The sequence below is a fragment of the Micromys minutus genome (assembly GCF_963924665.1).
Source record: "Micromys minutus genome assembly, chromosome: 11".
Lineage (NCBI taxonomy): Eukaryota > Metazoa > Chordata > Mammalia > Rodentia > Muridae > Micromys > Micromys minutus.
This window is the reverse complement of record NC_137980.1, coordinates 9391621-9418382: the sequence shown is the minus strand read 5'-3', so window position 1 is coordinate 9418382 and position 26762 is coordinate 9391621. Positions and strand designations below refer to the sequence as shown.

Sequence of the window (26762 nt, the reverse complement as noted above, 5' to 3'; positions counted from 1 at the left end):
TATATACTACATGAAGCTCAGTGATGTCATCTGGAGTATGTATCCGTGTTGAAATTCTAGAAGTCATACAAAGCTGTAGATCTGGACACTGTTTTGAAATGGAAAGAGGGACCAGAAAAGAGCGCATAAAGTAAACTTGGCTGGACATCCAGATAGATAGAACTTATTGTTCATTTTTTGTTTATCTCTTTGGATTCATTATAGATATATGGAAATGTTTAAAAAAATAAGCAATTCTGAAACATGCATTTTATACCCTGCAGAAATACTTGCTAAAAATTTTATAATACTAATACTTATATAGCTTTTAGTGAAAAGTTTGACTCCTTATCACATAAATAACTCTCTTATAAGCTGTTCTTGAACTACGAGTTCTCAACTAGTAAACTATTTTGCCAAGGTACAGCACCTTTACAAACTGAGGTTTAACTATTGGGAGTTTAGCACTGGAAATGGGCTCTGTGTTGTAGCCATCCTCTTTGTCCATACCCACTGCACACACTTAACCTAAACCTTTAAGCTTTCAACTAAAAATCTCTGCTCCTTGGTCCTCTGAAATATGATCAAGCTATGCCATGCTAAAGTTCTCATTTCCATGGATGGCCACTGCCAGGTCTTGAGCACAACTATGCGGTAGTATTTCTGCCAATATAAACCCATTCTCACTTACGTTGCTACATGTAGGATTTACCTAGACCAATAAGAAAAAAAATAGCGAATATGTGAATAACAAATTCTTTATAGGCATGCATGGCCTCTGTGATTGTATGTGCTCCAGTGTTCTAGAATGGCCCATTATGTACACTATTAATTGTCACCAACATAAATAAAAGAAGATATGCAGAAGTCTATCACATGTAAGGAAGATCTAAGATACTGTAAAATGGTTAAAAAGCTGAAGACACTTGGTTCATAGAACAATAAAGAAATCTAACTGGTACTCACCTGGCCTACTCAAAGGTGCTGTAAGAAGATAATGTGAACACAGCTGACAGTGAAGAGTAGTAAAAATCTCAACCAGTCGTGAGCCCTAAAAGTGACGATAATTGCCGACTTGGAAAGATGTAACCACTGGTGCTACACTAGCACAAATGTTAAGGAAAATTAACCAATTTGGGTTAGATTCAAAGCCAGCCCATGTAGAACTTGTGACTAAATAATGCCGCACCTAAAACCTACTACTATTATTCTACTAAACACAAGTAGAATTAAAATGATCCTTAATGACTTATTGTTATACCATAGAGAAGTTCATTTTGAAACCCTCAAAAGTAAAACTTCTAGAAGTAAATGACAATTAACATAGAAATTCACAACCGGTCAACATACAGAGAATAGAAAACTTCAGTTGTCAGCCCTGATTTTAATGACTTTATCACATTCTCACCGTAAAGGTTTGCAGCTATATGTGGAAGAAACAGAAGAAAAAATGTAAAGTCTATGAAGCAATACATGATTTCAAGATCACAGTGTTTTCTGGACAAAACCAGAAAGATGCACAAATGAAGTCACAATGAATGTGAAAGCATCCATAGGATCCACTCAAACTCAACAAGACAAAGTTCCAGCATAGAGAAGCAGAGATGACATGAAGTCTCAACACTTGCTGAGAAGCTATGATTACTCTGGAAAAATATCAATTCTCATTAATAGTTTGATAATAAATATATCAGTTACTCTCTAGGTCAGATCTCATGCCCACAGTAATAGACCAGTACAAATTAAATTTGATGAATGAGAGAAAAACAAAATAAACAAACAACAACAAGAAAAGCTAGAGGAATGAATAGTGAGGGAGGGGATTATCTGGCAGGAGTTGGAACAGGGAGATGAAAAGTATGAAATTACAACACATAAAGTTCTCAAAGAATTAATAAAAGCAATATTAAAACTATATAAAGTAAAGAAACAAAAAATACAAGTTAAAATTTTCAACTATAGGTTAATGAGCTATTTAATATTGGTAGGTTAAAATAAATTATCATTTACTTGTACACAGAACTTTTTCTAGACTATATTGAGAATTCATAGAATATTCAGAAGCTGTAGCTCATTTTGGTACCTCTGCAGAATAACTAAGTAATTCTAGTCATATTTGTGCAAAAAAAAATATTGTCATCCTTTACTTGTCAAACCACTGATTTTGTATTCTGTGGGCAGTCTTAAATTAATCTTATCCCTTCTGTGCTTTATACACAAAGGAGATGTTTGGATAATGATGCCCAGAAAATGCCTAAACAGCATTTGGTACTCTGAGCTGTTTGGAGAGAGAGAATCAGAGACAGAAAGGGAGAGAGAGAGACAGAAAGGGGGAGAGAGAGAGAGAGAGAGAGAGAGAGAGACAGAGAGAGAGAGAGAGAGAGAGAGAGAGAGAGAGAGAGATAAGGAGAGAAGGAGAGGGAGAGAAAGTAGAAGGAAAGGGGAAGAGGAAGAGGGAAAAAATCAGGAGAAGAGTCATCCCTTTATCTTTCTTTTCCTCTTTCCCTCGAAAAGTTCAAGAGAGTTTTTGGAGAGTTTTATGTAACTAATTTTTTATCATCAAAAATAGGAAAGTGCAAAAACTACTGGTTCGTGATAGAGGTGCCTCCTCAGTGGTTCTGACAGAATATTGCAGCTGAGCATTCTTTTTTTTTTTTTTCTTTTTAGATGGGACTTTAATCCACTTCTTTCTTTTTTTTAAAACGACTTTATTTTACAAAACAAAGATAAATGTACAGATTTTAAACATTTTTTGCTTAAAATTATACTTTTTTGTCAGTACTGTTTTTTCTGACATTAAAATAATTTTTCACATAAAACCATGTGAATATATTTTTTTTAGTCAGTACTTGATTTTTTTCAAGGGCCCAACAGTACGCATTGAAAACCCAATAGTTACAATAAGCGTAAAGTACATGCAAAACAAAACGAAACATGGAAACAGTCAAAGTCATCTTGTTTGTAAATATATGTATATTTTTTTGTTTTCTTTATTTCTTGGACTTCATACAGTCTGTGAGTTGTTTCTGGGGGAGTGCAAGCCTCTGGGGTTAGCATCCCACTATCAGTGACTGCATATTATGTCTGTTCTTTTGTAACTGGGTTATCTCACTCAGGATGATATTCTCTAGATGCAGCCATTTTCTTAAGAATTTGGTTAAGTCATTGTTTCTGGTGGCTGAGTAGTATTCCATTGTGTATATGTATCACAATTTTTGTATCCATTCATCTTCTGTAGGACATCTGGGTTCCTTCCAGCTTCTGGCTATTATAAATAGAGCCGCTATGAACATTGTGGTGCATGTATCTTTGTTGTGTATTAAAGTGTCTCTGGGGTATATGCCCAGAAGTGGAATAGCTGGGTCTTCAGGTAGTACTATATCCAATTTTCTGAGGTATCGCCAGACAGATTTCCAGAGTGGTTGTATTAGCTTGCAACCCCACCAACAGTGGAGAAGTGTACCTCTTTCTCCGCAGCCTCGCCAGCATCTGCTGTCATCTGAGTTTTGGATCTTGGCCAATCTGACTGGTGTGAGGTGGAATCTCAGGGTTGTTTTGATTTGCATTTCCCTGATGGCTAAGGATGTGGAGCACTTCCTCAGATGTTTCTCTGCCATTCAGTGTTCCTCAACTGAAAACGTTTTTTTTAGCTCTGTACCCCATTTTTTAATAGGGTTATTTGATTCTCTGGTGTCTAGCTTTTTGAGTTCCTTATACACCTTGGATATTAGGCCTCTATCTGATGTGGTGTTGGTAAAGATCTTTTCCCATTCTGTTGGTTGCTGTTTTGTTTTCTTGACGATGTCCTTAGCCTTACAGAAACTTTGCAATCTCATTAAGTCCCATTTGTTAATCTTTGACCTTAGAGTTTGAGCCATTGGTGTTTTGTTCAGGAAATTTTCTCCTGTACCTATGTGTTCTAAGGTTTTCCCTACTTTCTCATCTAATAGTTTCAGTGTATCTGGTTTAATGTGGAGATCTTTGATCCACTTACACTTGAGCTTTGTACAAGGAGATAAGAAAGGGACTATTTTCATTCTTTTGCATGCTGAGGGCCAGTTGGACCAGCACCATTTGTTGAATAGGCTGTCCTTTTTCCATTGAATGTTTACTGCTCCTTTGTCAAAAATCAGGTGACCATATACATGAGGGCTCATTTCTGGATCTTCTATTCTATTCCATTGATCCACATGCCTATTTCTGTACCAGTACCATGCAGTTTTCAGCACAATTGCCTTGTAATATAGCTTGAGGTCAGGGATAGTGATTCCCGTAGATGTTTTTTTGTTGTTGAGGATGGATTTCGCTATTCTGGGTCTTTTGTTATTCCATATGAAATTGCACATTAATCTTTCCAATTCCACGAAGAACTGAGTTGGAATTTTGATGGGGATTGCATTGAATCTGTAGATTGCTTTTGGTAGGATGGCCATTTTTAAGATGTTGATCTTTCCAATCCATGAGCATGGGAGATCTTTCAATTTTCTGAGATCCTCCTCAATTTCTTTCTTTAGAGGTTTGAAGTTCTTGTCATACAGTTCCTTCACTTGCTTAGTTAGAGTCACACCAAGGTATTTCATAGTTTTTGTAACGATTGTGAAGGGTACGTTTTCCCTAATTTCTTTCTCCACGTTTGTCCTTTGAGTACAGGAAGGCTACTGATTTGTTTGAGTTAATTTTGTATCCAGCCACTTTGCTGAACTTGTTTATCAGCTGTTGGAGTTCTCTGGTAGAATTTTTGGGGTCACTCAAGTACACTATCATGTCATTGGCAAAGAGTGATGTTTTTATCTCTTCCTTTCCGATTTGTATCCCCTTGATCTCCTTTTGCTGTCTAATTGCTCCAGCCAGGACTTCCAGTACTATGTTGAATAGGTAGGGGGAGATTGGGCAGCCTTGGCGAGTCCCTGATTTTAGTGGGATTTCTTCAAGTTTCTCGCCATTAAGTTTGATGTTGGCTGTTGGTTTGCTGTATATTGCTTTTATTATATTTAAGTATGGGCCTTGGATTCCTGTTCTTTCCAGGACTTTTAACATGAAGGTGTGTTGGATTTTGTCGAATGCTTTCTCAGCATCTAGTGATATGACCATGTGATTTTGGTCTTTGAGTTTGTTTATATGGTGGATTACGTTGATGGATTTCCTTATGTTAAACCATCCCTGCATCCCAGGGATGAAGCCTACTTGGTCATGATGAATGATCCTTTTGATGTGTTCTTGGATTCGGTTTGCGAGGATTTTGTTGAGTATTTTTGCATCAATGTTCATAAGTGAGATTGGTCTGAAGTTCTCTTTCCTTGTAGGGTCTTTGTGTGGTTTAGGTACGAGGGTTATTGTAGCCTCAAAAAATGTGTTGGGTAATATTCCATCTGATTCTATCTTTTGGAATAGTTTGGCAAGTATTGGTGTTATATCCTCAATAAAAGTCTGATAAAATTCTGCACTGAACCTGTCTGGTCCTGGGCTTTTTTTGGTTGGGAGGCTTTTGATGACTTCTTCTATTTATTTAGGTGTTATAGGGTTATTTAGATGGTTTACTTGGTCCTGGTTTAACTTTGGGACCTTGTATCTGTCTAGGAATTCGTCCATTTCCTCCAGATTTTCCAATTTTGTTGAGTATAAGTTTTTGTATTAGGATCTGATGATTTCTTGAATTTCCTCAGTTTCAGTTGTTATGTCTCCAATTTCCTTTCTGATCTTGTTAATTTGGATACTCTCTCTTTGCCCTCTAGTTAGTCTGGCTAGGGGTTTATCAATCTTGTTGATTTTCTCAAAGAACCAACTCTTGGTTTTGTTGATTTTTTTCAATGGTTCTTTTTGTTTCTATTTGGTCTATTTCTGCCCTAATTTTGATTATTTCTTGCCGTCTACTCTTTTTGGGTATATCTGCTTCCTTTTGTTCTAGGGCTTTTAGCTGTGCTGTCAGGTTGCTGATGTGAGCTCTCTCCAGTTTCTTTGTGGAAGCACTTAGGGCTATGAGTTTTCCTCTCAATACTGCTTTCATTGCATCCCATAGGTTTGGGTATGTTGTGTTTTTATTTTCGTTGAATTCTAGAAAATCCTTAATTTCTTTCTTTATTTCTTCTTTGACCCTGCTATTCTTTAACAGAGCGTTGTTTAGTTTCCATGTGTATGTGGGCTTTTTGTTGTCTTTGTGTTGTTAAAGACCAGCTGTAGACCATGGTGATCTGAGAGGATGCATGGGAGTATTTCAATCTTCTTATATCGATGGAGGCTCGTTCTGTGTCCAATTATGTGGTCAATTTTCGAGAAGGTGCCATGGGGTGGTGAGAAGAAGGTGTATTCTTTTACTATGGGACAGTATGTTCTGTATATATCTATTAATTCTAGTTGGTTCAAAGTCTCTGCTAGTTTTGCAGTGTCCTTGTTCATTTCTGTTTCCCTGATCTGTCCATTGGTGAGAGTGGGGTATTAAAGTCTCCCACTATTATTGTGTGGGGTGAAATGTATTTTTTGAGCTTTAGTAGGGTTTCTTTTATGAATGTGGGTGGTTTTTTATTTGGAGCATATATGTTAAGGATTGAGAGTTCCTCCTCACAGATTTCCCCGGTAATGAGTAAAAAGTGTCCTTCCTTATCTTTTTTGATAACTTTTGGTTGGAAATTTACTTTATTCGATATTAGAATAACCACTCCAGCTTGCTTCTTGGAGCTGTTTGCTTGGAAGTTTTTTTCCCACCCTTTTACTCTGAGATAGTGTCTGTCTCTGTCTCTGAGATGAGTTTCCTGTATGCAGCAAAAGGCTGGATTTTGTTTATGTATCCAGTCTGATAGTCTATGTCTCTTTATTGGGGAGTTGAGACCATTTATGTTAATTGATATCAAGGAATAGTTGTTTCTGTTTCCTGCTATTATTGCTTTTTTGGGTTGAGTTGTGTCTGTGTTTTTTTTCTTCTTTTAGTTTTCTTGTTTAGGAGTTTTCTTGTTCTTACTAGGCTGTATTTTCCCTCATTGTATTGGGTTTTCTACCTATAATTCGTTGTAGTGCTGGGTTTGTGGTCAGATATTGTGTGCAGCTGAGCATTCTTGAAGCTAACCATCAGACTAAGCACAGGGACTTCAGTGAGGGTGCTTGGCAGAGGTGGTGGATGAAGGAACTGAAGGGGGTTGCGGCCTCATGGGTAGAACAACATTGTCGACCAACCAAATCCTCCCATGGACTAGAACACCAACCACTGAGCAGGTATTGAGAGGCCCAAGGCTCCAGTCACATATGCAGCAGAGAATAATACTGTCTGGCATCAATGTGAGAAGAGGCCTTTGTTCCAGTGAGAGCACATTTTCCTAATGTAGGGGAATGCCAAGGCACTGAGGTGGAGGAGGTGATTGGGAGCTATTGTACCTTTGTGAAGAGAGGTGAGGGGACAGGAGAGGGGAGCTGGGTAGGAAAACAGGATAACATTTCAAATGTAACTATAGAGAGTATCTAAAGAAATGTTTTTTCAATGCTGGTTCCTTTTCTAAAAGAAGGAAGTGCTTTCTATAACAAGAAAGACTAGATTCTATCTACACAGCTGGGAAGTTTCTGTCACAAATCATTGTTCTCTAGTTTAGTGTCAAAGTGAATGATTTATAGGACATTATAACATCTTAAATTGTGCATAGACCTGGGTGTGTACACATACAAGTAGCAGATTAAATAGTTACATGTATGGGAAGACAGATAGGATAGATAAATAGATAGATAGATAGATAGATAGATAGATAGATAGATAGATAGATAGATAGATGGATGGATGGATGGATGGATGGATGGATGGATGGATGGATGGATGGATGGATGATGGGTGGGTGGGTGGGTGGGTGGGTGGGTGGGTGGATGGATGGATGGATAGATGATAGATAGATGATAGATAGATGATAAATAGATAGATAGATAGATAGATAGATAGATAGATAGATAGATAGATAGATAGATAGGTAGGTAGGTAAACTTTCCAGTGAAATGAGAAAAGGGAGTGTTCTTATGGTCTTTCCAACAGTGATCATGAAAAGATTAAACAGTAAATTTCTATGATGACCACATGAAATCTTGTTCAATTTTGTAGAACAGGAAAACCTTTCTGCAGTCCTGTCTAACAGAATCAATTTATATATCTGATTTAAATTAGAAGTATTTTCCTACATACAAACTTAATGTAATGAAAAACTCAATATTCTAGAACAACAGAATTAATTAATAAGAAATGAGCAAACAAATCATAAAAAATCGGTATGACACCAAAAACTGCAAAAAGCTTTAACCAAGATGCTGCAAAGCAGAACAAAGAACAATCTAGAGATAGAGAAAAGTCATAGATACAAGGCAAATGCAGAAAAGTCATCACTGAGAATCTCACACATGACTAACAATTATATAATTTTCAGTAGTTTTGGAGGAAGAAAACCTCCATAAACCTGAACCTGATTTCAACTGAAAAATAAATTCTGCTTGGCATGTTAATATAAACAAGAAAATCTATCTATCATTTTATTATAATAATAATATTATAATGAAAAAATTCAAAAAATAATCAATAAGACTATTAATGTAGTATGATCAGAGCATAAAATGAGATCCCAAAAATTTAGGAGGTCCCTGAAAATAAGGAGAAACTAGGAGCCTTTTGGTGATTCACCTCTTAGGAATATTTCCATCTCTTCCATAGTAAATAACAAGCACTCTGACATTAAAATTTAATTCATTTTATATAAAAGTATGTATTTCTCAACAGACTTAAAATAATGCAATAAACTGAATATGTTTTATTATAAAATATAATGTCAAAACTGTTAATATTCTGATAATGACCTTGATCACTTTCTGACAATTACATGGGGAAGAAACATAGGAATTGATTGGTGGTTTAAGTTTTCTAATTCAACAGTCAAAATTGTAGATTGTTACCTAAACAAATAACAGTGACTTCTAAGGTAAATTTCCCAAGACACATAGCAGGTGCACAAAACTGGTTGAGATGCTAAAAATATATATTTTAATTTAAAATATACACTCATTTAACAATTTGAAACTTGTTTGAAGATAAACTAGAATATTGATTGAACATTTCAATATTATATGAAACAATATGTCAACTGCAATTTGTTGTTTGAATTACTTTTAGGTAATAACCACATGGAGACATTTATAAACTAACCACAATGTCAAACTTCTTATACCTTTTCTCTTTCCCAGAATTTTGAAATGACCACACAATTCTTTAATAAAAGGATATATCTATCCTTTCTCTAATCAAACTGATTTAGTTCCTACCACTTTTATTTCTCATTACACGCAACAATAAATTTTATCCTACATACACACATTTCATCCCATTGCACTATATTTAATTTTTTTGTTTGCATGAGTAGGTAGGACTTATACAAACCTGTTCTAAACAGCCCTTCACTTCATTAGGTAATGACACATATTCTTTGACAATGTAGATCATAACCTATGAAAAAAAGCTTACAAAAAATAACTTTACAAATAACATCACAGGTTTTATATTATTCTTAAAAGAAATATGAAATATAAAAACAATAAAAACAAATATAAAATATATCTGTTAGATTAACTAAGAAAAGAGAGAATAGAAAAAGATCGCAAATAATCAAAAATGTATGGGTAAATAAATGAATGTATTCATTCATATTAAAATCATGTGATTTAATCAGTAAATAAAAAAGAGAAAAATAGCATATAAGTAATAAAATTCTGAAAAGGCTCCAGCTTAGGAAACAAGAATTTGAAGAATTAGAATTTATATTTTTCAGTATTTTATTAAGGATTAGAAAATATATTAGGCAAGCAGTTGTTCTTAAACCATAAAATCATGTGAAAGGAGATCCTTGAAAAGGTAGAGATGCTTCTACTTTAATAAATATATCTAAATTTATCTCATTTTAAAGTAGTACTTTGATACAGTGAAATAACACATAATAGTAAATTTTAAAGACAGACTGAAAACAATCCAACATAACAACCAAATCTCCCTGGTATCTCATCTCTCTATTTTGTTTTCTAAGAATAAATATGCAAATATGGGACTCATGGCCTCATTTAAACAATTCCAAAATTTTTCTTAAAAATGAAATTGACATCTTATTGTTTTTTATTGTATTTTTTAATATTTACAATTCAAATGCTGTACTCTTTCCTGGTTCCCTTCCCTCACATGCCTCCTTCACCTGCGTCTGTGAGGATGTTCCCCCTCCCACCTCAACACCTTGTCATTCCTCTGCAATGGGGTACTAAGCCTTCACAGATCCGAGAGCCTCTCTTCCATTGATGCCCAACAAGGCCATCCTCTGCTACAGATGTGGCAGGAGCCATGGGTCCTTCAGTGTGTACTCTTTGAATAATGGCTTAGTCCCTGGGAGCTTGTTTTCTTGTCTGTTTTGCCTGGAACCAACTTGAAACAGCATCTTGAATCCATAGCCTACAGATGGATGTACAAAACCTTTAAAACAACTTCATTCCTTAGGTTGTTATATATCAAAATTTTGCACGTCAACAGATTATGGTATGGTCTATATGGATGAAATGCTTGAAAATAGGCTATCGAATGCAACGTCATATCTTATGCTATATGGGAAGTTTACACATACATACCTAATTTATAGTTCTCTTTCTAAATCTTCTTCCATAAATCCCAGGTGAATGCACATTTCTCCCAAAGCCTAGTGACATGTCTGTGTTTGTAGAATTTGCTATCACTGTCCATTTCCATCATTTTTTTTAAATTTCCCAGTGACTTTGTGTCAGTTTGAGTAAAGAATTCTTAACTAAAATATATTTTAAATCAGACTCTTAAAAAGCATAATCAAGCTGATCAAAACACACGCACCTTTATTTCAAGATATTTTGAAAAATTACCTGATTCAGTTATATTGTTATATTAAAATTCCATATAATACCAGTTTCTTCACAAAAAAGCAAAAATCTGCATACCTGTGGTATAATTTGCACATATACTTGATATGAAAGAAAAAATATAGCTATGCCAAAATATTGATTACATGGAACAATCTATTAAAAATTTTAAAAAAAATTCTTAAACTACCAAATTAGAACTAGAGAAAAGCAAAGTCAAAATGCGTCTCAAGCATATCCTGGGTATTAATTACAAATTCACATGATGACAAATAAATCTTAAGTCACATCAATTTGCTTTTGAGTGTCTCGTTGAGCTGTTTGTTATTCCCGCTTACACTTAAGCAGATGTGTACTCTGGCAACAGTAATCTTCTGTTAATTACATAGCATAGGACTTAAAGCCTCATGTTGTGCCCTACAACTATCAGTGTCCACCCAGTCTTTATAAACAGGACTTCTATCCATTCCATTAATGAAGAAAACATCTGTGGAAAAGAGATTTTATTGACTACTTTGTAGTGATCAGACTACTCTATTTATAATGCCCACATTTTTCATATCTCTGACATGGTTCCCTTTCAGTGAAGGAAGGTTTGGGTTCATGAATTAATTCCAAGGCACATTGTCATGTAAACATGGTGACAAGTATTTATCAGGAGTATGGTGTATGATATATATTACTCAAACTGATCAAAATCAAGGGAGAAATTGATAATTGGCATAAAAACTATAAAGTGAGCCAAATGGTTCTTCTAAATATTGAGGGAATAGAGAGTTAAACATAATCCTACACTTACAATAATGAAAATTTCCAGTATATTGCTTTCCCAGAGCAAAACAGCATGTTAATGTCTAGGTTAAATGTGATATTTGGTAATGTGATATGAAGCAAACACCCCCTTGTAGAGCCATAAACAGTGTTGAAGGATACAGATCAAAACAGCTTATCCCCTGCTCTGTTATTTTATGTGGCCATGACTGAAATGCAGTGTCAGAATAGCGACCATTTCTGAAAGTGACAGCCCTGCCACCACAACTATAGCATAAGCTCCTCATTTCCGTTCTTGGGCACTAGTCACATGCATGTACTTGCTGCAAAGTTCGGGTCTGCAACCCAAGTCTAAGAAAGAAAATTAATTTCTAGTTGTTCTTCAAAACATAATTAAAACAATATGGTTTCCTGAAACCCTTACTGTTTACTGCAATAGCATCGTACTTGGAACTGTGGGAGAAATGAGAAAAGGTAAGCAAAAGTGAAACATAAAGAATGTCTGGGTGGATATAAAGAAATAGATTGGAACGGAGAACTAGACATCGCCACTCTAACATCTCCAGGCTGGAAACTATAAGCACTGAGGTTAGTTGTGGATTTTTTTTTAAGATGACACATCTTGGATTAAAACACAGAGGAAGATGGATCTGGAACCATAATCCTTACCATAGCCATGTAAAAACACTGTTTATTAATATTCGCCATACTCAGTGTTTTAGTATTTCTTGAAAAGCCCATAATCCAAGAGCTAGCCTTGTGGCAATTTTTGTTATTCAAGATCATTATGTTTAATCTATACACACCAAGAAAACTATGACTGTTTCCATGTTACGTTCTGTTCTACATGTACTTTATGTTTATGGTAACTAGTAGGATTTCAATGCATGCTATCAAACCTCTAAAAGAATTGCCAAAATGCTTTTAAAAATCTGTACATGTATCTTCCTTCTTTAAATAAAGTTGTAAGAAAAAAATAATAAAACCTAGATAACTGGAAGTATGGTTAATGGGTCTAAACATAAATGTCATTATACTGCTGGCATATTGGTTTTGTAAGAATTAAACAAAATATTCTGAAATAACTTAAAAGATGAAAAGCCCAAGGCAGACCTACCTTTAGAGTTCTAAGTGATTATGACTTATTTTCTATATATTGTCTCTATGCATAGTCACACCTTAGGTCAAAATGTAAGCATTTCATTTATCTAAGAACTTTACATTTGATAGTGCTAATTTTATTTTACTAAAAGCACTCAGAAGTAATATTGTTATCCTAATAATATTAAAGGGATTGAAACTTGACACAGTTAAGTAGCATGTTTAGTCCAAAAACAAAATGACTCAGTTTCACAAAGAAAACAGTTCTATAATAAATCCTGTTCTACTAATTTGAAGAAGTCCATGCACTCCTCTTGTTCAACAGAAGGTATTAGATGTAGGAGAGCTTTGACCATTATGAATAAGTGTTCAGTTTTCTTGGATGCAAGGCAGGTTAATGGGCATGTGTGTTTGCAAATATGTGTGTGTTTTTACATTCAAGGTTTACCACTCCAATTTTATTTTTTAAACAACTTTATTTTACAAAACAAAGATAAATGTACAGATTTTAAATATTTTTTGCTTAAAATTATACATTTTTGTCAGTACTGTTTTTTCAGATTTTAAAATAATTTTTACATAAAACTATATGAATATATTTTTTAGTCAGTACTTGATTTTTTCAACGTCTTGACAGTATGCATTGAAAACCTAATAGTTACAATGAGCATAAAGTACACGTAAAACAAAACACAACATGGAAATAGTCAAAGTCTTCTTGTTTTGTAAATATTTTTTTTTTGTTTTGTTTTCTTTATTCCTTGGACTTCATACAGTCTGTGAGTTGTTTCTGGGGGAGTGCAAGCCTCTGGGGCTAGCATCCCAATATCAGTGAATGCATATTATGTCTGTTCTTTTGTGACTGGGTTATCTCACTCAGGATGATATTCTCTAGATGAAGCCATTTTCTTAAGAATTTGGTTAAGTCATTGTTTCTGGTGGCTGAGTAGTATTCCATTGTGTATATGTACCACAATTTTTGTATCCATTCATCTTCTAAAGGACATCTGGGTTCCTTCCAGCTTCTGGCTGTTATAAATAGAGCCGCTATGGACATTGTGGTGCATATATCTTTGTTGTGTATTAAAGTGTCTCTGGGGTATATGCCCAGAAGTGGAATAGCTGGGTCTTCAGGTAGTACTATATCCAATTTTCTGAAATATCGCCAGACTGATTTCCAGAGTGGTTGTATTAGCTTGCAACCCCACCAACAGTGGAGAAGTGTTCCTCTTGCTCCGCAGCCTCCCCAGCATCTGCTGTCATCTGAGTTTTGGATCTTGGCCAATCTGACTGGTGTGAGGAGGAATCTCAGGGTTGTTTTGATTTGCATTTCCCTGATGGCTAAGGATGTCAAGCACTTCCTCAGATGTTTCTTGGCCATTCGGCATTCCTCAACTGAAAAAGTTTTGTTTAGCTCTGTACCCCATTGTTAATAGGGTTATTTGATTCTCTGGTGTCTAGCTTTTTGAGTTCCTTGTATACCTTGGATATTAGGCCTCTATCTGATGTGGTGTTGGTAAAGATCTTTTCCCATTCTGTTGGTTGCCGTTTTGTTTTCTTGACAATGTCCTTAGTCTTACAGAAACTTTGCAATCTCATTAAGTCCCATTTGTTAATCTTTGACATTAGAGCTTGAGCCATTGTTGTTTTGTTCAGGAAATTTTCTCCTGTGCCTATGTGTTCTAAGGTTTTCCCTACTTTCTCATCTAATAATTTCAGTGTATCTGGTTTAATGTGGAGATCTTTGATCCACTTACACTTGAGCTTTGTACAAGGAGATAAGAAAGGGTCTATTTTCATTCTTTTGCATGCTATGGGCCAGTTGGACCAGCACCATTTGTTGAATAGGCTGTCCTTTTTCCATTGAATGTTTACTGCTCCTTTGTCAAAAATCAGGTGACCATATACATGAGGGCTCATTTCTGGATCTTCTATTCTATTCCATTGATCCACATGCCTATTTCTGTACCAGTACCATGCAGTTTTCAGCACAATTGCCTTGTAATATAGCTTGAGGTCAGGGATAGTGATTCCCGCAGATGTATTTTTGTTGTTGAGGATGGATTTAGCTATTCTTGGTCTTTTGTTATTCCATATGAAATTGCACATTGATCTTTCCAATTCCATGAAGAACTGGGTTGGAATTTTGATGGGGATTGCATTGAATCTGTAGATTGTTTTTGGTAGGATGGCCATTTTTAAGATGTTGATCTTTCCAATCCATGAGCATGGGAGATCTTTCCATTTTCTGAGATCCTCCTCAATTTCTTTCTTTAGAGTTTTGAAGTTCTTGTCATACAGGTCCTTCACTTGCTTAGTTAGAGTCACACCAAGGTATTTCATAGTTTTTGTGACGATTATGAAGGGTAACTTTTCTCTAATTTCTTTCTCCACATGTTTGTCCTTTGAGTATAGGAAGGCTACTGATTTGTTCGAGTTAATTTTGTATCCAGCCACTTTGCTGAACTTGTTTATCAGCTGTAGGAGTTCTCTGGTGGAATTTTTGGTGTCACTCAAGTACACTATCATGTCATCGGCAAAGACCACTCCAATTTTAAAAGGAAAGAGAATTGGTCTTTGTAGTGAAAATTTCAACTTCATTGAAATATCTTTTACCATGAATCTTTCTAAGAATATGAAGCAAACTTGATGAGCAAAAAATAAAATCATATTTTAGAAATTTAAATTTTTATTCACTATTGTTTTTCCAATTATTACACATAAGTGTTTCTTCTCAGAAGCTCTTAGTGAATAGATTCTCTCCCTACATTGATGTCTTGAATTATGTACATTCTTGGCCTTGGTAGAACTATGAGAAATACTTTTCCATGGATGAGTATTGACATTGAAAACAGAAGATGAATTAAAACCCTATATTCTTCAGTTATAATAATAGATGTTAATGATTCAAAATTTCAAGAACCTACAGACAGCAGATGAAAGGCTATTTGCCAGGCAAAATTCAAAGACTGTAAGATCAAACTGATTAATCATGAAACTTTATGAAACGCCCTCTTGTAAACTTCAGGGAGAAAAATATGAATCACATTGAGAAATTTAGTAATTTTCCATAGTAAAATCATCTCATGACATGCTCTATGCAAAATACATATTTTTTGGTGTCAGTGTCAGTTGAGAAGTTATGTGACTACATTTCTTTCCTTGGTTGTTCATCTACACAAAGAAAAGGAAAGAATGAAAGAAAGGAAGGAAGGAAGGTAGGAAGGAAGGAAGGAAGGAAAAGAAAGAAAGGAAGGAAGGAAGGAAGGAAGGAAGGAAGAAAGAAAGAAAGAAAGAAAGAAAGAAAGAAAGAAAGAGAAAAAGGAAGGAAGGAAGGAAGAAAGGAAGGAAGAAAGAAAGAAGAAAACAAGATGTGTAAGTAGACTTTTTTCAGTCCACCCCAAGGGTCACAATTACAAAGGCACTGGAGCTAATCTTAAACGTGAAAGTAGAATCACTTCTTATAGTAGCTAGTTTTATCACATACAAAAGAAAGATAGATAAATATACTCCATAGAATTGCTGTGACACGCACATAAGCCAATGTGAGATGCATAGCTTATTGAAAAACCCAGGAAAATACTTAGTAAATAGATGATAAAATTCTTTCATTTCCCTGATTTTTATACATTCATAAGTGTGATACAGCTTCATGAAGAGCTCTAGCAATTGGTAAAATATTATCACAGTTCTGAACTTGCCAGAACTGGTATTTTATATGATCTGGTAAAATTCATTTAATCATTACTGAATTCAGGTTTCTTGTCAGTGATATATGGAGTTGTACTCAACAGCTCTATCTCGCTGACCTCTAAGATCATTTCAGTCATGCAATAAAAAATTGACTTAGTTGTTGATAAAACTATGAGCCAAACTGAGCAAATGTATCCATCATTCTGGCTTCACGGGAAGAGCGTTTTTAAATTAATATTTCTTCTGTCCACATATAAGTCTTTTAAAACTATGCCCAATCATATTCTGCTTTCCTCATAGATCAGTGCATTGTCTAATTGTCATCAGAAAGACTTCCTCCCATAGCAGATAGGAGAGATGAGAGCAGGTGCAGAGATCCAGAGAGATGAAGTGTGGGGATACAGAGAAAGAGACAGGGACAGACACAGAGAGAGACGCAGAGGCAGAAAGGGGGGACAGAAAGATTAATTCAGACATCTCCAAGTCCCTCCCCTTGGAGAACAGGAACTCCATAGAAGAGGGTGAGGAAAGACTGTAGAAGTCAGAGGCAATGAAGCTCACCAGGATGACTGATGAGGACTCACAGAGACTGAACCTGCAAGTGCAGGACCTAGACCCTTCTGCACTAGGCCTCTGCATGCATGTATGGCTGTTAGCTTGGTGTTCTCTTGAAACTCCTAACAGTGGTAGCAAGTGATTCTCTGACTCTTTTGCCTGCTCTTGTATGTCTTCCTCCAGTACAGTTGCCTCATCCAGCTCGATATGAGGGGTTTTGCTTTGTCTTATTGTATCTTGTTTTGTCCTGTCTTGCTGTTGTCCATGAAAACCCATTCTTTTCTGAAAAGGAAATAGAGGGAAAGTATATAAACTCTGGGAATTTCATCTCTTACATACTTGATCAGAAAGTGACATCTTTCTGTATATAAAGTCTTAACTGCTATTAGGGACCTTGGAGTTTGCACATAATTGTTTTTAAATATGTTTTCATTGGCCTTCCCAGGTGAAATAATATGGTAAGTATGCACAGTTTGCAGCCTATGAGGGTTGTGTGTGTGTGTGTGTGTGTGTGTGTGTGTGTGTGTGTGTGTGTGTGAGACCTAACATAAAATAGATGTACCTTCATGAGGACATTTGATTTCACGATTTACATTTATCATGTCATCTTTAAAAACATCATCTGTCTAGTGTGTTGCTGCAGGTCTGCTTTTGTTCTTCCTTTGCTTAATGACTGAATTACTTGGTACGTAGAACTAGAACCTGGGGAGGTTCCCCTGAGGAATAACAAAGCACGATTCACAGCATTTCTAATGCTGTCGTCTTAGTACTAAGTAAAAGTCTCAGCTCAGAACAGCCCAGGCCAATTCATAATTAACTCTCTATTTGTTCTGATGATGCTTCCAAAATAGTATTGCTCAGTTAAGGAAGTTTGGTATTTTAATTTACTTCAGTGATTAGCTCAGTTACCCGGGCATTAACCCTGTATTACACACACTGAGTTCCTGATCTTGGTGTGATGTTTTGGTTCCATGGCATCTGGAAGGCTTTCTGTCATTTGGGTTTCAGAAGAACATGCACAGCATATTATAGCTCCTTAAATACTTCCACTTTTGAACCAACATGCTTTTTCACAGGTGTTGGTACTGTTTGTCTGGGTGCCTCAGCTGTACCTTGTTGCGTAATGACTGTATCTTATGGCTTCCATAAATGGCTAGTTGTTGTTCAAAAACATATTTTTGTGATTTGAAGATGGGGAAAGAAAACACTAAATGACAATTTGAGAAAGGTGTATTGTTCCAAGTTCTGACTGGTATGGAGATGCTATTGCAGTGAGATCGTTGATAAGTTACTGTAACAAGTAGCCACTAGTTTATTAAAAACAACCTGTACATATTAATAAACCTTTTCCACAACACTCAGTTTTTTAGCTCCTCGTTATGGTACATAGTATATCTTCTAGCATGTACATTATTTAATTTCTCTGACCTCTGCTATTTATGCTTCATAAGTAAAATGTACTTAGACTGGTCACTATATTTTCCCTTACTAAGATTCTAATATTAATTTTTACAGTTTATTATCTATGTAAAATCTTCAATGATAAACATTTTGTGTACCTTTGCAATATGTGTGTTAATTGATTTACTTCAGATTGTTTTCTTTATGAACAGGGCATCTTCATATGAAAATCACATATTACATCATTTATACTTGGTAGTCTACATGTGATTAGAGCTCTTATACATTCTGTAAATTTTTATTAAATGTAAGATTTTTGCTTCTATAATGTTAAAGGAAGGTTCTCACACATGCATTCATAATTTAGTCATGTTACATAAAATTTTATATTTATGTAAAAAAGAAGTTATTTTATTCACTGATAATTGTCTGTCCTTTAGTGAATATATCCACCATTCTTTTACAATAAATTGTAATTAAACTCAAAAAAAAAAAAAAATACCACCCTAGCATGACCCTATGTATGAGCCACCAAAGTGGGTCAAAGGGGAACTGCTTCAGTGCTGGGCCACACCCTCTATAATAGCACTTGTAATCTGTGCCTTTGTTTGGAATTTGCAAGTATTTATACTATGAAAACTTGTTGAGTACATTATCAAAAACTCTCCACCTGCATGTGTGTGTGTGTGTGTATGTGTGTGTGTGTGTGTGTGTGTGTGTGTGTGTGTGTGTGTGTGTGTGTTTGTTTATTCATATATTCTCAGTGGCCTCATTTTGCTAAGTATATTTGGGAAATAAACTTTGCAAGGCATCAGAGCAGATCAGCGATCAGTCACAAACACAATGCAGGTCTCAGTAGTCAATACATAACATTGACAGGAGTAAGACAATAGTGAGCCACTGAGGGAAGATTTCTCATATCTAGTGGGTGAGAGAGAGAGTGAAGCAAGACCAGTCCCATTACCAGAAGTTAGGCTTCAGTCACTCCAATGCCATTCATTTTGCTTTTGTTTCTGATATGCAAAGGCTGTTTGATGAATTCCCTTCAGGGGACAGGCAATTCTTGAGAGAATACACATAAAAAAAGTTATGAAGAATGCATAATTTATTAAACCTAACTCATTATTGAAAGCGTTTAGCATACAATTCATTTAATAGGAGTCATTGGTGGAGAAAATGACTGTTGTTTAGATCTGATCGCATAAGCTGCAGCATAATTTTCCTGTCTGGAGCGATTTGCCTCATCTTGAACAACACAAATACTCACACTTGGCTTGCTGCTGGCAAACAAGGCATGTGCTTTTTCATTTATTAATGACAGACACTTTACATTTTCATTATATTCCATAACAAAAATCCTACAAGTTTTCAGTGGAGTGATTGAAAAAAAATTGAATAGAAAAGTTATATTGTACATTCATATGGACAGAACAGATTTACAGAGAGGTTTCTGCCTATTAACCAACTTGACTCAAGATTAAAAATCAGCAGACAGTCCTACATGAAATCCTGTCTAGAAAGAAAAGAGGAATGAAAATCATCAGAAAGATTGTCTAGTCTGAATGTTCTTCACAAAGAATAAAACAAAACTGTGAAGAAGAGGCTAAGAGGACAAGTTAACTGCATGAACCTAGCTTACTACAGGTAGAAGGCAGTCTATCATCAAATAACAAATGATACAAGAACTAGAAGAGGTGAAATTTCAGAGGTATGAGGTGCTCTAGGATTTTTTTTTTTTTTATTTTGTACGGAAAAGAAGCCCTTTCTGTGACCTGAAGCAGGCTTTGTTTTATATAATAGCCTAACTTTTTCAAACTAAGTGTTACCAAACTCTTTTAATAACTACATAAATTCAAATGGTATGTTGAGGTTTATTAACCATTATCCAGTTTGGCCTATGGGGATGTTTTTGTGTCTAGTTTTTCTCACTGCAAACATGCCACAGTCTTAAAGCAACTTTCCTTTTGTCTGTAAAGGACAGAGCCCTAGACACAGAAGAGCTGCTCCAAAAGGGTCTGTGTCATTTTGTCCTGAAAATATTGTCATAGAACTTTACAATGAGGACTCATGTTTAGCTGTGTCAAGAAGTTCGAACTATATTGTTCCACGCATCTCTGTTACTCGTTTCAAGTTTTCTTACCGGATACATAGGAAATGAAGCCTATTTTTACTTTGTTTTCATTATAATATAAGCATTGCCTTTCTGTATGCCAACTGAAGGTTTTTATGTTAAGCCACATTATCCACAGGCAGAGAAAGAAAAAGTGTGAATACACTACTGTTGTTAAGTGTTGTATAGAATAAACCATGGGCAACTCACACCTCTGAAATTTCATCTCTTCTAATATTTATATCCTTTGTTATTTGATGATAGACTGCCTTCTGTTCACATCTTATCAAAGGTATATGAGAAATATACACAGATGTAGTAATTAATAAATGCTATGAAAAAAAACATGGTGAAGACGATTTTCAAGGGAAGATGACATAACAGCAACTTTCAATGAGTGATATGATCTTCTTGATCAGTGCCACATCATAAAAAACAGTAAGATTTGTAGAGATGATTAACTAATGGGCGAGGAGGGTGATCTAGGAACTAGAACTTACAGATTTCCAATAAAATGTCTTGTAAAAGTATGATGTGTGTTTTTTCTTTTGAATCTAGTTTATTATAAGACTAAAATATAATGCATTACATCTTTCTTTTTAATTCGATGGCTCTCTTTTTTAATCCTCTTGGGAGGCAGAGGCAGGTGGATCTCTGCATGCTCCACACACTTTCAGACAAGCCAGAGCTATACAGTGAGGTTCTGACTCAAAATAAACAGACCCACTTCCCACCCCAGCACAGAGGATACCTGCAGCTTTCGAAGGCTGAAACAGGATCTGTTGAGACCTTGGCAATATGAGCTCTAATAAAGAAAAGTGAAACTTCTCTTTCCATGTAATTTAAGTCCAAAACCTTTTACTGCACCATGTCCCCACCCCATGTCTTTCTCTACCATCATCTGCTTTTTTCCCAAAACTTAGGCATTTCAGAGTCACATTAAAGAGTGCTGAGAACCTTCAACCTCAGCACTCAAGTGGTAGAGGCAGGCAGATTTCTGAATTTGAGACCAGCCTGGTCTCCACACCAATGTTCCGGACAGTCAGGGTGACACAGTGAGACTGTTTCCAAAACAAAACTCAGATAACAAGAACTACTATATTCCTCCAAAGAGCAAAAGGCCCTAAGATTTGATTCTGGCTTCAGATTTCAGGATCCTTTCAAATAAAGCTTGGACTCCCACAAGGACCTTTTCCTTTTAAATGGCCTTACCTCCTTCACCTTTCACATCCTGAAACTTGCTGTAGAGGAGGCAGTTTCTAGAACAAATGATTTGCAGTGGTTCTGGTCACAGGACGTGAAAGGGCAAATTATGAGCAGCATTAAGGTGAGGGTTCTTAAAGGACAAAGATTTCACTTTATCCCACGGCCTTCCAGCCTGCTAGAAGAGGCCCGGTTTGAATGGTAATACTTACTCATCACGCTGGTCATCGACAGGAGTGAGGATATCCTGCTTCTCCTGCTAGCGCAGGCAACAGAGAGTCGTCTGTAAATATGTGGGGTCAGAATGTGAATAAAGGGGGCAGGTGGGAAGGCAGCAGCTGTGGCTGGATTGATGGGTCCTCCAATCCTAGGACTGAAGGCAAGTTGAAGGAGGCAGCAAGAATACCAGAATGAAACCCTTGTTTCTCAAAGAACTGCTGGGTTTTGGAGTCCACAGAACCGAGATATCTGGAACGCCCGTGTTACTGGAGGTGACTGAAACACCATTGTTGTATCCATGAGACTCATATCCACTCGGCTATTTGAAAGGGGTGGTGGGGGCATTCACGGTGATATTCACTGGTACCATGTTGCTTGGAAGAGATAGGAGCCACGGGGTACACAGCAGGCCCATACTGGAAGTTGCTGGGGAGGGCCAGGACCCCTGATTAGTAAGTATGTCAGGTAGGTGTAACTATAGCCAGGAGGCAGCACCCGTTCAGGGATGTCTGCTGTATGGTGTAGTGAGTCTGTGTCTGATTCTGTTGAGGTTGGGCCAAGGCTGTAGCTGGAGCTGGGGAGGAGGCATCACATAGCCGAACTTAGTGAGGTCTCCAGAGTAAGGATTGCTAGCCAGGTTACCATCCCTCCCAGTAAGTGGAGTGGTGGATGTAGGAAACAGGATACTCTAGTAATCCAATGGAAATCTTGTCCGGAGCATCTGTAAATCATCGTAACTATATACTTGTAGCGGGTAGGCATGTAACAGCCCTGCAGCGGTAATATGGATTAGGCAACAACCGCGGGACTCCAGGAGGAAGGTTGGGAGGAGCTTTTCCCCAACTGAGCTTCGAGTTGAGGCTGTGACAGTACAGTTGCTGCCCGGGCTAAAAGATCTACTGCTACTATTCAGACTGGAGGCAACACTGACCACTGGGGGAGATGTAGAGACAGTGCTAGATGTGGTAGAGAAAATGCTAAAGAGAGAATGTGAACCCCCTCACTCTCCACACTTGTGTGCAAAAGGGTAGAGGTCAAAGTACGCCGAGACGGTGTTGATGAAGAAAGGGTATCCTGCTGTGTAATGTATTTCTATGTTGTGTGTTTGGAATCTCCTCACTATGGCTCAAGCCACTTAAGGAGGATGAACGCTGATTGGCCGTCATCAGTAAGGAAGCTGCAAGTCCTGTTTTATTGAGAGAGGGTATACCAGAAGTGGGAAGTGATTCAGATTTCACTGAAGAGCCTGTAGCACCTTCAACAGATTGCATGATCTGTAACTGCGTGAACTACACAGGGCTGAAACCATTCTTGTCCCGAGTCTTGGGAGTGATGAAGAGATAGAGAAGGGCTACCGCCGCGACTGTGTGGATCTCTGTTCCAACAGAGGGCCCTGGGCATTGTTTTGGGAGGTATAAGTTGTTGACTGAATCGGGTCACTCTGATAACCAGACTTCTGACTCTGCTTAGATGAAACTGTGGATGAAGACTCAGTAGCCATGCTGGTAAACAGGCTACCAGGAGCCTGGCTTGAAGAGGCGCTGGTGGTTGGGATGGACTCATAATCAGAAAGGACGTGTTCTGACCCAAACTGCAATGCCCCTAACTGCAGATTTAGCCCCGAGATATCTGCTGAGCCAGGCATCTCCACAGCCAGAGGAAGAATCTTAGACCTTCCTTTGCTGTTCCAGTTTCTGCTGAATTGGCTGAGGGCTGGAGGATTGGCTGTCTGAAGACCCCGGGGACATCTGTGGAGCTGAGGTAGATTTGCTTGGCAGAGGAGAAGAGGGAGGACAAGGTGCAGCTGTCGAGGTAGCCATTGCAGGGGGCTTCTCATGAAAGAATACCTCTGTCCTGGTGAAGATGGGGTGAATGCCTGGTGCTTTGTAAAAGGACTGTAGAATCATTGGCACTCTTCAAATCTTACTGCATCTGTGATGGTGATTGTTGCTGAGCCCATATCCCAAGAGGAGGCAGTGGTGCTTCCAGATTGAGAATGGTGAGCTGCCACTCGAGCAAGAGCCTGCACAGTCATGAATTGCTCCACGAACTGGGTGCCTGTTGTACTGACACCTTTAGCTTTCCCAACATCACCAAATCCTCTCCCCAACATCCTCACCATGCTATGATGAGAAAATGTATTCCCTAAAGCAGTCTGCGATATGGTTTCGGCTTCGAATTATTGAACACCAGAGGCTGGGCCAGGGAAGTAGCCTGGGATGGAGTCAGATTAGATGAATCATTCTCCAACGAAGACAGTGTCTTCCCTAACCGAACAGCAAGGTCAATTCTCTGACCAACAGTGATTGTCACGTCCTCCAAAGACACATAATAGGCAGTAAAGATCTTGATCTCGGAAAGATCTTCATTCTAATCGTCAGTTTCCCACTCTTCAGCTGAAGTCCTGCACGCACCATGATGTATCATACCAGTAGCAGTCTCAAATTTCGGGAATAATTTAACCGCTCAACCCCAATGAAACCAACTCTTGTTCACAGTGGCCAGTGCTCCACGTCTCCACGTCTTGTCACTGCCACTGCAACCGTTAGCATCAGTGTTGGCGCTCTCAGCATAATCATCTGGGTTAAAAGTTCCCCATTCCTGGAGCAGAAAACCTTCCTCCTCACCTACCACAACTACCTCTGCCCCGGCCACGGCTTCTTCTGCCTCTGTCTGTGCCTCTTCCAGAAGGCCCTTTACTCTTCGTGCCATTTGGTTCATTTGCCTAGCCCTGAAACTCTCGTTCATGCCTGTCAGTCCCTACCCACTTCTTGGTGTTCCACCCTGTCACCAACTATAGTCTCTCTCCGGGTCTTAATTTTCTTTTCCTTCTTCACTAGATTCAGTTTGTCCACTATCCTTCCTTCCTGAGACTCCTTTCTTCTTCCCGGCTATCTCCCAGGAATGCGTGTCTGCATTTCTCTCCAGGAGAACATTAAAGGCTACGTTGACATCTCCACTTCAGGCATGCAAAGCAATCACACACCCGTCCTGGTTTTTGGTGTGATATCAATCAATTGTTTCATCTTCTCAAAGTCAGCATCATTATGGTCTGAAATCAGCTGTGCAAGTCGAATTTGCTCTGCAGTTTTGGTCTGTGCCCGGCGCTTGTGCTGTGTCTAGTTTTGGGTTTGAGGTTGTTCCCAATTTCCCTGGACTCACTTAATGCCCACCGACCGACATCATCATCTACAGAATATACAAATAACAGCATTTACAAGAAAGAATGCCAAGGGTCTTGACCTGGTTGTCCAAGGAGCAGGGAACCCTCAACTCCCTGCATTATCTTTTTAAAATTTATTAAGAAATGAAAAGTAGTATTTCTCTCTCAGATTTAAAGTTTTAACAATTACTTAGTGTTGAAGCATGCTATTTTTATTATTGAAGTCGATTATTGGAAAAATCTAAATATTTATTATTCACTTCCTTCAGAGTTACTTCTTCTGTAAGTAGATAGGGGCTTCCCTAGGTACCCCCCCCCCTACTCTGACACTTTAAGTTTTTGTGAGGCTGGGTGCTTCCTCTCCCACTGAGGCCAGAAAAAGTAGCCCTACTAAAAGAACATATTCCACATACCTGCAACAGTTTAAGGATAAACTATGCACCAATTTTTCAGGACCCACATGAAGACCAAGCTGCACATCTGCTACATGTATTTAGGGAGGCCTAGGTCTAGGTGATGTATTTTTTTTGACTGGCGGTTCAGACTCTAAGAAGCCCAAGGGTTCAGGTTAGTTGACTCTGTTAGTTTTCCTGTGAAGTTCCTACCCAACTCCCAGAGCCTGCAATCCTTCCTCCTGCTCTTCAATAATTGTCACCAAGCTCCATCCTCTGTTTATCTGTGGGTCTCTGCATCTGTCTGAGTCAGCTGTGCATTGGAGCCTCTCAGAGGACAGCCATGCTAGACTCCTATCTGCAAGTTTAACAGAGTGTCATTAATAGTGTCAAGGATTGGTACTTGCCCATGGGATAGGTCGGTCTCAAGTTGGGCTGGTATTGGTTGGCCATTTCCATAAAGCTCTGTTTCATTACCCATGACTGCACTTCTTGTAGACAGAACAAACTTTAACTGAAAGTTTGCGGGTACATTGTTGTCTCTGTAGCTCTACTAGGGTTCCTGTCTGGCTACAAGAGGTGGCCTCCTCAGATTCCATATCTCCAATGTTGTGAGTCACAGCTAAGGTCACCACCATTGATTCTAGGGCACCTCTCTTATACCATGTCTCTGTGTCTTCCCAGAGATGCTTCCCTACCTCCTCCCCTTCATCTGTACTTTAAAATTAATGCCATGTTTTAGTCTAAAATTGTGATTTCAGAATCTTTGAGGTCTTACTGGTTGTATAGTAATGGATGGTCATTTTGTATTTTATCTATTACATAAAAATTTCTAAAGATGCACCCATATAAGAAATTTTATGGCTCAAACTTATTGGACATTTTCACATTCAGTCAGGAAAAAGAGCAAGTTGGTTTAACACACACACACACACACACACATACACACACACACACACACACACACACAAAGTCCTGAACAAAAAAGGTGGTGACCTACTTAGGGTTTTCATGAGGATAGGAACACTAAAGGGGTAGGAGCACAATAGAATTCTGTCTTAGTTAAGGTTTCTATTGCTGTAATGCTATGATAAAACACCATACTCAAACAGCAAGTTGGGGAGGAAGGGGTATATTTGCTTATTCTTCCATAAAACTCACTCAGATCTAGAACCTGAAGACAGGAGCTGATGCAGATATCATGAAGGGCTGCTGTCTACTGCCTTACTCCTCATGGCTTGTTCAGCCTGCTTTCTATGGAAGCCAAGACCACCCGCCCAGCAATGGCCCCACCCACGGT

General features: G+C 37.7%; 1 pseudogene across 1 annotated transcript; it reads right to left on the bottom strand.

Moving 5' to 3' along the window:
* Positions 1-21838: 21838 nt before the first annotated feature.
* Positions 21839-26100, bottom strand: LOC308427083 (ubiquitin-associated protein 2-like; annotated as a pseudogene). The gene is made up of 2 exons: positions 25972-26100; positions 21839-25059 (listed from the first exon to the last, which is right to left on the bottom strand). The product of its transcript is annotated as a ubiquitin-associated protein 2-like (transcript).
* Between the last annotated feature and the right edge of the window lie 662 nt (positions 26101-26762).